Source organism: Oncorhynchus keta, chromosome 17 (assembly GCF_023373465.1).
Source record: "Oncorhynchus keta strain PuntledgeMale-10-30-2019 chromosome 17, Oket_V2, whole genome shotgun sequence".
In the NCBI taxonomy this organism is placed as follows: domain Eukaryota; kingdom Metazoa; phylum Chordata; class Actinopteri; order Salmoniformes; family Salmonidae; genus Oncorhynchus; species Oncorhynchus keta.
Genome location: NC_068437.1, coordinates 53118172 through 53130671, shown reverse-complemented (window position 1 = coordinate 53130671; position 12500 = coordinate 53118172). Strand labels below are relative to the sequence as shown.

The 12500-nt window shown below is 42.4% G+C and overlaps 1 protein-coding gene across 1 annotated transcript in view; it reads right to left on the bottom strand.

The window, feature by feature from the left end:
* Window positions 1-5325, bottom strand: part of LOC118376853 (G-protein coupled receptor 22-like) — a 25958-nt gene extending 20633 nt beyond the window's left edge. Inside the window, exon 1 of the mRNA XM_052466552.1 lies at window positions 4477-5325. The gene's annotated coding sequence lies outside the window, so the exon portion shown is untranslated. The remainder of the gene's footprint in view (window positions 1-4476) is intronic.
* Window positions 5326-12500: the final 7175 nt, after the last annotated feature.

Genomic DNA, 12500 nt, shown 5'->3' with positions numbered 1-12500 from the left:
ATCCTGCAGTGTAGTGTATTGATCCTGCAGTGTAGTGTATTGATCCTGCAGTGTAGTGTATTGATCCTGCAGTGCGGTGTATTGATCCTGCAGTGTAGTGTATTGATCCTGCAGTGTAGTGTATTGATCCTGCAGTGCGGTGTATTGATCCTGCAGTGCGGTGTATTGATCCTGCAGTGTGGTGTATTGATCCTGCAGTGTAGTGTATTGATCCTGTAGTGCAGTGTATTGATCCTGCAGTGTGGTGTATTGATCCTGCAGTGCGGTGTATTGATCCTGCAGTGTGGTGTATTGATCCTGCAGTGTAGTGTATTGATCCTGTAGTGCAGTGTATTGATCCTGCAGTGTAGTGTATTGATCCTGTAGTGTAGTGTATTGATCCTGCAGTGTAATGTATTGATCCTGTAGTGTGGTGTATTGATCCTGTAGTGCAGTGTATTGATCCTGCAGTGCGGTGTATTGATCCTGCAGTGTGGTGTATTGATCCTGCAGTGTAGTGTATTGATCCTGCAGTGTAGTGTATTGATCCTGCAGTGTAGTGTATTGATCCTGCAGTGTAGTGTATTGATCCTGCAGTGTAGTGTATTGATCCTGCAGTGTAATGTATTGATCCTGCAGTGCGGTGTATTGATCCTGCAGTGTAGTGTATTGATCCTGCAGTGCGGTGTATTGATCCTGCAGTGTAGTGTATTGATCCTGCAGTGTGGTGTATTGATCCTGCAGTGTAGTGTATTGATCCTGCAGTGTAGTGTATTGATCCTGCAGTGTAGTGTATTGATCCTGTAGTGCAGTGTATTGATCCTGCAGTGTAGTGTATTGATCCTGCAGTGTAGTGTATTGATCCTGTAGTGTAATGTATTGATCCTGCAGTGTAATGTATTGATCCTGTAGTGTGGTGTATTGATCCTGTAGTGCAGTGTATTGATCCTGCAGTGCGGTGTATTGATCCTGCAGTGTGGTGTATTGATCCTGCAGTGTAGTGTATTGATCCTGCAGTGTAGTGTATTGATCCTGCAGTGTAGTGTATTGATCCTGCAGTGTAGTGTATTGATCCTGTAGTGTAATGTATTGATCCTGCAGTGTAGTGTATTGATCCTGCAGTGTAATGTATTGATCCTGCAGTGCGGTGTATTGATCCTGCAGTGTAGTGTATTGATCCTGCAGTGCGGTGTATTGATCCTGCAGTGTAGTGTATTGATCCTGCAGTGTGGTGTATTGATCCTGCAGTGTAGTGTATTGATCCTGCAGTGTAGTGTATTGATCCTGCAGTGTAGTGTATTGATCCTGCAGTGCGGTGTATTGATCCTGCAGTGTAGTGTATTGATCCTGCAGTGTAGTGTATTGATCCTGCAGTGTAGTGTATTGATCCTGCAGTGTAATGTATTGATCCTGTAGTGTAATGTATTGATCCTGCAGTGTAGTGTATTGATCCTGCAGTGCGGTGTATTGATCCTGCAGTGTAATGTATTGATCCTGTAGTGTAATGTATTGATCCTGCAGTGTAATGTATTGATCCTGCAGTGTAATGTATTGATCCTGCAGTGCGGTGTATTGATCCTGCAGTGTAATGTATTGATCCTGTAGTGTAATGTATTGATCCTGCAGTGTAGTGTATTGATCCTGCAGTGTAGTGTATTGATCCTGTAGTGTAGTGTATTGATCCTGCAGTGTAGTGTATTGATCCTGCAGTGTAATGTATTGATCCTGTAGTGTAGTGTATTGATCCTGCAGTGTAGTGTATTGATCCTGCAGTGTAATGTATTGATCCTGTAGTGTAATGTATTGATCCTGCAGTGTAGTGTATTGATCCTGCAGTGCGGTGTATTGATCCTGCAGTGTAATGTATTGATCCTGTAGTGTAATGTATTGATCCTGCAGTGTAGTGTATTGATCCTGCAGTGTAGTGTATTGATCCTGCAGTGTAGTGTATTGATCCTGTAGTGTAGTGTATTGATCCTGCAGTGTAGTGTATTGATCCTGCAGTGTAGTGTATTGATCCTGCAGTGTAGTGTATTGATCCTGTAGTGTAGTGTATTGATCCTGTAGTGTAGTGTATTGATCCTGCAGTGTAGTGTATTGATCCTGCAGTGTAGTGTATTGATCCTGTAGTGTAGTGTATTGATCCTGTAGTGTAGTGTATTGATCCTGTAGTGTAATGTATTGATCCTGTAGTGTAATGTATTGATCCTGCAGTGTAGTGTATTGATCCTGCAGTGTAGTGTATTGATCCTGCAGTGTAGTGTATTGATCCTGTAGTGTAGTGTATTGATCCTGCAGTGTAGTGTATTGATCCTGCAGTGTAGTGTATTGATCCTGTAGTGTAGTGTATTGATCCTGTAGTGTAGTGTATTGATCCTGTAGTGTAATGTATTGATCCTGCAGTGTAGTGTATTGATCCTGCAGTGTAGTGTATTGATCCTGTAGTGTAGTGTATTGATCCTGCAGTGTAGTGTATTGATCCTGCAGTGTAGTGTATTGATCCTGCAGTGTTTTGATGGTGTCCAACATCTGAAATACTGTCTTGTGTCAATATTGAAAGAGCAGTAGGACTACCAACTGCAAACACAGTGTAGTATGCAAACACAGTGTAGTATGCAAACACAGTGTAGTATGCTAACACAGTGTAGTATGCAAACACAGTGTAGTATGCTAACACAGTGTAGTATGCAAACACAGTGTAGTATGCAAACACAGTGTAGTATGCAAACACAGTGTAGTATGCAAACACAGTGTAGTATGCTAACACAGTGTAGTATGCAAACACAGTGTAGTATGCTAACACAGTGTAGTATGCAAACACAGTGTAGTATGCAAACACAGTGTAGTATGCAAACACAGTGTAGTATGCTAACACAGTGTAGTATGCTAACACAGTGTAGTATGCAAACACAGTGTAGTATGCTAACACAGTGTAGTATGCAAACACAGTGTAGTATGCTAACACAGTGTAGTATGCTAACACAGTGTAGTATGCAAACACAGTGTAGTATGCAAACACAGTGTAGTATGCAAACACAGTGTAGTATGCTAACACAGTGTAGTATGCAAACACAGTGTAGTATGCAAACACAGTGTAGTATGCTAACACAGTGTAGTATGCTAACACAGTGTAGTATGCAAACACAGTGTAGTATGCAAACACAGTGTAGTATGCAAACACAGTGTAGTATGCAAACACAGTGTAGTATGCAAACACAGTGTAGTATGCAAACACAGTGTAGTATGCTAACACAGTGTAGTATGCAAACACAGTGTAGTATGCAAACACAGTGTAGTATGCTAACACAGTGTAGTATGCAAACACAGTGTAGTATGCTAACACAGTGTAGTATGCTAACACAGTGTAGTATGCAAACACAGTGTAGTATGCAAACACAGTGTAGTATGCAAACACACTTGCAAAAAAAAACACAGAAATTCAAAAACATGTTGGATCTTTTAGAAATCGTAGAGTGTTTGAGAGTGAATAAACTGTCAACTACATGCTAAAACATTTTAGAAACGGGATACTCTTACTGTGGGAGACTCTTACTGTGGGAGACTCTTACTGTGGGAGACTCTTTCTGTGGGAGACTTACTGTGGGAGACTCTTACTGTGGGAGACTCTTACTGTGGGAGACTTACTGTGGGAGACTCTTACTGTGGGAGACTCTTTCTGTGGGAGACTCTTACTGTGAGAGACTTACTGTGGGAGACTCTTACTGTGGGAGACTCTTTCTGTGGGAGACTCTTTCTTTGGGAGACTCTTACTGTGGGAGACTTACTGTGGGAGACTTACAGTGGGAGACTCTTACAGAGGGAGACTCTTACTGTGGGAGACTCTTTCTTTGGGAGACTCTTACTGTGAGAGACTCTTACTGTGGGAGACTTACAGTGGGAGACTCTTATAGAGGGAGACTCTTACAGAGGGAGACTCTTACTGTGGGAGACTCTTACTGTGGGAGACTCTTACTGTGGGAGACTCTTACTGTGGGAGACTCTTACTGTGGGAGACTTACAGTGGGAGACTCTTACAGAGGGAGACTCTTACTGTGGGAGACTCTTACTGTGGGAGACTTACAGTGGGAGACTCTTACAGAGGGAGACTCTTACTGTGGGACACTCTTATTTATGTGTGTAATTCAATAATGTGTGTAGGCAATTTTTTATTTTTTTTTATTTTTTTTTAACCTTTATTTAACCAGGCAAGTCAGTTAAGAACAAATTCTTATTTTCAATGACGGCCTAGGAACAGTGGGTTAACTGCCTGTTCAGGGGCAGAATGACAGATTTGTACCTTGTCAGCTCGGGGGTTTGAACTTGCAAACTTCCGGTTACTAGTCCAACACTCTAACCACTAGGCTAGTTGCCAATATTTTCTTAGTGTTAGAGAGGTATTTGGTATCGAATTACCCAAGCTATCAAAAACACTCCTGCAACACACCTTAGATGGAACCGTGCCCTGTCCCATCAAAACGGAAACATAAGGTTACTCACCAGGCTGAGTAAACACACAGACGCTGATGAGCTGGTCCACTGCCCGTACTGTCCCGTCTTGGTCCAGTACTGTTGTCTTGATCCAGTACTGTTGTCTTGATCCAGTACTGTTGTCTTGATCCAGTACTGTTGTCTTGATCCAGTACTGTTGTCTTGCTCCAGTACTGTTGTCTTGATCCTGTACTGTTGTCTTGGTCCAGTACTATAGAAATCCTACAAGCTCCAAAGCACCTGAGCTCTTAGATTCCAACCAATTACTTCTCCTCACTTCCAGGCAGAAGTAAACCCAGGATTAGAACGAGGTCGGTGTCCCATGCAGTAAGGGTTTTCTAAAAGACTGCTTTTCCTCTCGTCCCGTGTCTGTCTGTCTCTTGACAACAGAGAAAAAAATAACCACAGAAAAAAATCCTGCTCTTTTATTTTCCCGTGCTCTCTCTTGTCTTCATCCTCTCTTTGTCTCTGCACACACGGTGTGGTGTGAACAAGCAGCTATCCACCTCATCAACTCTGTGGCATGAGCTCTCTCCAGCCTCACTGTGTGCAGTGGAGTAAAAACAGACGTGCTCCTAGTATCTCTCTATCTCTCTCTCTCTCTCTCTCTCTCTCTCTCTCTCTCTCTCTCTCTCTCTCTCTCTCGCTGTCTCTCTCTCTCGCTGTCTCTCTCTCTGTCACTGCTACACTCTGTCTGTCTGTCTGTCTGTCTGTCTGTCTGTCTGTCTGTCTGTCTGTCTCTCTCTCTATCTCTCCTCTCTCTCTCTCTTTCTCTCTCTCTCTCTGTCTCTCTCTCTCTTTCTCTCTCTCTCTCTCTCTCTCTCTCTCTCTCTCTCTCTCTCTCTCTCTCTCTCTCTCTCTCTCCATCTATCTCTCTCCTCTCTCTCTCCTCTCTCTCTCTCTCTCTCTCTCTCTCTCTCTCTCTCTCTCTCTCTCTCTCTCTCTCTGTCTCTGCTACACTCTCTCTCTGTTGGTCTCTCTCTCTCTCTCTGCTCCTTTCTCTCTGCACTGGTCCCCCTTCTCTCTCTCTCTCTATCTCGCTCTCCTTTCCCCCCTCTCTATCCACTGCAGAGCATTGCAGTGTTCCCCCTCCCCTGATCGGTCTTCTATAATAGGCTTAACCCTTTCCTCCCTGGAGGGGGAGCCGCGTCCTTTTGTTCTGGTCCCGTCCTTTCTCCTTTCAGAGCGGCCCTGACATGCTCTGGGATGGGGTAGTCTATTAAAAAGGCAGTTTGTACCGTTAGGTATCTACAAATAAATAAATAAATAATAGAAGAGTAAAATACGTAATAATACAAGTAATAATATATACACAATTAGTAAAGAGAATTTATATACAACCTATATACAAGTCGATGTGCAGGTGTACAAGGTAAATGAGGTAGATACAGATAGTAGATAGTAAACAGTGGGCGTGGGTGTGTACCATGTTAATTCCTTAGTAATGTGGACACGAGGAACTTGAAGCTCTGGACCCACTCCACTACAGCTCCATTGATGTGGATGTGAGCGTGCTCGGCCCTCCGTTTCCTGTAGTCCACAATCAGCTTCTTTGTCTTGCCGACGTTGAGGGAGTGGTTGTTTTTAAGGGTGGCAGGTAGCCTAGCGCTTAGGGAGTTGGGCCGGTAAACGAAAATTTGCTGATTTGAATACACGAGCCGACAAGATGAAAAAAAATCTGTCAATGTGCCCTTGATGAAGGCACTTAACCCTTGTTTATTCCTATATACACTGTACCACTATTGCTGGCCCTGTAAAACTGACACATTTTACTGCACCTATCCTATGTATGTGACAATAAAAATGATTTTACAAATAGTGGGGGGGCACCACACTGACCTCCTCCCTATAGGCTGCCTATTCGTCATCGGTGATCATTCCTACCATCGTTGTGTCGTCAGCAAACTTGATGACTCGTGAGAGGCTAGACAGTCGTGGGTGAACAGGGAGTACTGTAGGGGACTTAGCAGACACCCCTGAGGAGCCCTGTGTTGATAGTCAGCTTGGCAAAATGCCTCATCGCCTAGGGACGTTCCATCAGGAAGTCCAGGATCCAGTTGCAGATGGAGTTGTTCAGTCCCAGAGTCTTGAGCTTGGTGATGAACTTGGAGGGGACTACGGTGTAGTCAACAAACAATAATAATATAATAATAATAATAATATAATAATATATGCCATTTAGCTGACGCTTTTATCCAAAGCGACTTACAGTCATGTGTGCATACATTCTACGTATGGGTGGTCCCGGGAATCTTACATGGGTATTACTTTTGTCCAGGTGGGTGAGGGCAGTGTGGAGTGCAATAGAAATTGGTGGTGACCTAACATAATCGTTTGTGGTGCTTTCGCTGTAAAGCCTATTTGAAATCGGACACTGTGGTGGGATTAACAACTAACCCTTTACATGTATGTTTGAGGAATGTTAATTATGAGATTTCAGCTGTTTTGAATTTGGCGCCCTGCACTTTCACTGGCGATTGTCATATAATCCTGTTAACGGGATTGCAGCCCTACGAAGTTTTAAAGGTCTTACTCATATCAGCTACCAAGAGCGAGATTATACAGTCATCCGGAACAGCTGGTGCTCTCATGCATGGTTCAGTGTGGCCTGCCTCGAAACTAGCACACAAGGCATTTAGCTTGTCTGGTAGGCCCAGGGCAGCTCGCTTGCGGGTTTTCTTTTGTAATCCATGATGGCCTGCAAGCCCTGCCACATCCATCGAACATCCACATGCCATGTTGTGTGAGAAAAATCTAAACTTGCCCTCGTCAAAAGTAGTGCACTATGAAGAGATTGGGGTGCTGTTTGGGACGTATCCTTGGTAAACACTCAAAACAGTGCCTTCTCAAACTTCAGAAGAGAATGTATTTAATAATTTATAGACATTAATATTGCAGCCTGCTGATCTTTTAGTCCTCAGACTGTTTGATATTTTCCACCATTTATTTCCCCCTTCTTGTGCGTGTGTGTGTGTGTGTGTGTGTGTGTTCATGTATGTGTGTGTTTGTGTGTGTGTGTTCATGTATGTGTGTGTTTGTGTGTGTGTGTTCATGTATGTGTGTGTTTGTGTGTGTGTGTGTTCATGTATGTGTGTGTTTGTGTGTGTGTGTGTTCATGTGTGTGTGTGTTCATGTATGTGTGTGTGTGTGTGTGTTTGTGTGCGTGCGTGCGTATGTGCATGTGTTTGAATGTGTGTTCCTACTTCGTGTTCGTGTGTGTTTATCAAACTTTCCCCAGCCAGCCCTTATCAGATAACTTTGCAGCTGATTCTTATGATTTTACTGATTCTACAGATGCTACTGATTCTACTGAATTCTATTGATTCTACTGATCCTAACGATTCTACAGATTATTTTGATTTTATTGATTCTACTAATTCTACTGATTCTATTGATTCTACTGATTCTATTGATTCTACTGATTATTGATTCTACTGATTCTACTGATTATTTTGATTCTACTGATTATTTTGATTCTATTGATTCTACTGATTATTTTGATTCTATTGATTCTATTGATTCTACTGACTCTACTGATTCTATTGATTCTACTTATTATTTTGATTCTATTGATTCTACTGACTCTACTGATTCTATTGATTCTACTGATTATTTTGATTCTATTGATTCTACTGATTATTTTGATTCTATTGATTCTACTGATTCTACTGATTACTGATTCTAATTCAGCCACGGGTGCTTTCTTTCATATCCATGTTTTGCTGCACATCAAGAGATCTGCCTGAGCATCAGAACCACTTTTATCTGACTGCTGCAGCATGCTTACTGCACCACACACACACACAAACACTCAAGTCATACGCACGTACGTGCGTGTCTGATCTATTTAAATCCCTCGCCGCCCACTTCACACCAGAACCCCAGCAGAGTAGAACATAATGTCTGTGGAACTGTGGATTTGAGTTATAAAGGAGACATCTTTAAGGGAAATAAACGTTGATGTAATTTGCTATTGATGAACTTGGGTAATATATACTATATATACAAAAGTTTGTGGACAGCCCTTCAAACTAGTGGATTCTGCTTTTTCAGCCACACCTGTTGCTGAGAGGTGCATAACATCGAGCACAAAGCCATGCAATCTCCATCGACAAACATTGGCAGTGAATGGCCTTATTGAAGAGCTTAGTGACTTTCAATGTGGCACCGCCATAGGATGCCACCATTCCAACAAGTCAGTTAGTCAAATTTCTTTCCTGCTAGTGCTGCCCGGTCAAGTGTAAGTGCTGTTATTGTGAAGGGGAAACATCTAGGAGCAACAATGGCTCAGCCACGAAGTGGTAGACAACACAAGATCACAGAACGGGACCAACGAAGCTGAAGTGAGTAAAAATCGTCTGTCTTTGGTTGCAACACTCACTACCGAGTTCCAAACTGCCTCTGGAAGCAACATCAGCACAAGAACTGTGAAATGAGTTGCTAGGTCCGAGCAGCCGCACACAAGCCTAACATCACCATGACCATTACCAAGGGCGGTTGGAGTGGTGTAAAGCTCGCCGCCATTGGGCCCAGTGGAAACATTCTGTGGAGTGATGAATCATGCTTCACCATCTGACAGTCCAAATGACTAATCAGATGCCAGGAGAACACTACCCACCCCAACGCATAGTGTCAACTGTAAAGCTTGGTGGAGGAGGAATAATGGTCTGGGGGAGATTTTCATGGTTCGGGCTAGGCCCCTTAGTTCCAGTGAAGGGAAATCTTAATGCTACAGAATACAATGACATTATAGAGAATTCTGTACTTCCAGCTTTGTGGCAAGTTTGGGGAAGGCCCTTTCCTGTTTCGACATGCACAAGCGAGGTCCATACAGAAATGGTTGGTCGAGGTCGGTGTGGAAGAACTTGGCTGGCTTGTACAGAGCCCTGACCTCAACCCCATCGAACACCTTAGGGATGAATTGGAACATCGACTGCGAGCCAGGCCTAATCGCCCAACATCATTGCCCGACCTCACTAATGCTCTTGTGGCTGAATAGAAGTAAGTCCCCGCAGCAATGTTCCAACATCTAGTGGAAAGCCTTCCCCGAAGAGTGGAGGCTGTTATAGCAGCAACGTACCAACATCTAGTGGAAAGCCTTCCCAGAATAGTGGAGGCTGTTGTAGCAGCAATGTACCAACATCTAGAGGAAAGCCTTCCCAGAAGAGTGGAGGCTGTTATAGCAGCAATGTACCAACATCTTAGAGGAAAGCCTTCCCAGAAGAGTGGAAGCTGTTATAGCAGCAATGTACCAACATCTAGAGGAAAGCCTTCCCAGAAGAGTGGAAGCTGTTATAGCAGCAATGTACCAACATCTAGAGGAAAGCCTTCCCAGAAGAGTGGAAGCTGTTATAGCAGCAATGTACCAACATCTAGAGGAAAGCCTTCCCAGAAGAGTGGAAGCTGTTATAGCAGCAATGTACCAACATCTAGAGGAAAGCCTTCCCAGAAGAGTGGAGGCTGTACCAACATATAGCAGCAAATGTACCAACATCTAGAGGAAAGCCTTCCCAGAAGAGTGGAAGCTGTTATAGCAGCAATGTACAACATCTAGCAATGTTCCAATGTACCAAATCTAGAGGAAAGCCTTCCCAGAATAGTGGAGGCTGTTATAGCAGCAATGTACCAACATCTAGAGGAAAGCCTTCCCAGAAGTGAGTGGAGGCTGTTATAGCAGCAATGTACCAACATCTAGTGAATAGTGGAAAGCCTTCCCAGAAAAGAGAATGTGGAGGCTGTTATAGCAATGTACCAACATCTAGAGCCTTCCCAGAAAGTGGAGGCCTTAGAGGAAAGCCCATGTACAGAGGAAAGCCTTCCCAGTGGAGGCAGAATAGTGGAGGCTGTTATAGCAGCAATGTACCAACATCTAGAGGAAAGCCTTCCCAGAATAGTGGAGGCTGTTATAGCAGCAATGTACCAACATCTAGAGGAAAGCCTTCCCAGAATAGTGGAGGCTGTTATAGCAGCAATGTACCAACATCTAGAGGAAAGCCTTCCCAGAATAGTGGAGGCTGTTATAGCAGCAATGTACCAACATCTAGAGGAAAGCCTTCCCAGAATAGTGGAGGCTGTTGTAGCAGCAAAGGGGGGGACCAACTCCAAATTAATACCCATGATTTTTGGAATGAGATGTTCGACGAGCAGGCGTCCACATACTTCTGGTAATGTAGTGTATTTCATATACGATATTATATATACCGTACATGTGCCCTGTGATAAGACTGTGCAATTACAGTTTTTCTCAATTGCTAAAACACTAAAACCCATTGGCTGAACAAAGTTCTCAGTTGCCTGGACTCATTTAGCTAATTATGCAGTATGTTGTCAATACCTTAAACCATGTCACATGGTAAAACACAATTTGCAGATCTCACTTAGACTTTTCAGCAAAACTCTAAACACATTCTCATTCTCAAAACACATTCTGCACTCTAATGCACATGGCATCCATACTGGTAAACACAAGTGGCAACAATCAAATACAAATAGAGAAGACATTTGTCATTTGAACACAACCACTCAAAATGGATTTAACCTGTTTCAAATGATGCGACACAACCAATATAAGCCAGTTCAGAGAGCAAACAGGTTGTTGAAGGTGGGAAGGAGAAAGTCTGAGAATGGATACTGTAGTACAGTGCATTGTAGGCTGTATACTGTACAATGGATGAATTGTATGGCCCTGAACATTGTGCTTTCCATTTATTAACAGAACTGAATGCTCAATAGATTTTGACTGGTTGCAGGTTCATATCAACAAAGAACAAGAATTACAGTATCACAGAGACAAGTTTGTGAGATACAGGGTACAGTACTGTAAAAATAGTGGTACAAGAAGGAGGAAGAAGAAAAAATTTAATTGCTGATCAATTTCTGATCAATTTTGAGCTACTATGATAGAACATGTTTTCGTTCATCAAAAGACAATGACGGAATTGTATGTTTTGAACAATGTGTTTTCTATTTTTCGGTGTATTGTTTACTGACTGCTTGAGAGTGTATATAATTGTGATCACTTTGTTTATGATTTGAGAGCAGTGTTTGATTTTGAACACAGGTAAAACTGTTTTGAGGCGAATGTTTCATTTTGTAAGAGGAGTCAGAGGTTATGTAAATAGTGCTTGAAGATGAGGTTTAGTGTTTCATGTTGCGAGAGGAGTCAGAGGTTATGTAAATGGTGCTTGAAGATGAGGTTTAGTGTTTCATGTTGCGAGAGGAGTCAGAGGTTATGTAAATAGTGCTTGAAGATGAGGTTTTGTGTTTAATGTTGCGAGAGGAGTCAGAGGTTATGTAAATAGTGCTTGAAGATGAGGTTTTGTGTTTAATGTTGCGAGAGGAGTCAGAGGTTATGTAAATAGTGCTTGAAGATGAGGTTTAGTGTTTCATGTTGCGAGAGGAGTCAGAGGTTATGTAAATAGTGCTTGAAGATGAGGTTATGTAAATAGTGCTTGAAGATGAGGTTTTATGTTTAATGTTGCCAGAGGAGTCAGAGGTTATGTAAATAGTGCTTGAAGATGAGGTTATGTAAATAGTGCTTAAAGATGAGGTTTAGTGTTTCATGTTGTGAGAGGAGTCAGAGGTTATGTAAATAGTGCTTGAAGATGAGGTTTTGTGTTTAATGTTTTCAGGAAATGGAGCAAGGTTTCTGAAATTGTGTTTTAGCAATCGAGAAAAACTGTAATATGACAAAGTATGTTATTATAATATTTATCTGACTCCATAAAGATGATTTTACAATCTGCAACCAGGACTATTGTTGAGTTACAGGATAAAAACTATTAAAAAAAACGATCTGACCATGGGATACTGAAAGCAAATAGATGGAATGTCTTTATAAAATGAAGGATTCACATACATGATATTAAGGCATTAATCATTTAAACATGATTAGAGAGGGAGAGAGAGTATCCCATCGCAGCAGGTCAGGAACAAAGGAAGACAGAAGATGAAACACTTTTAGAGTCGTTGACCAATAGAATACTGTTGAGTTAACTTCCAATCACATCATCAGACCTACAGGACAAATTGCA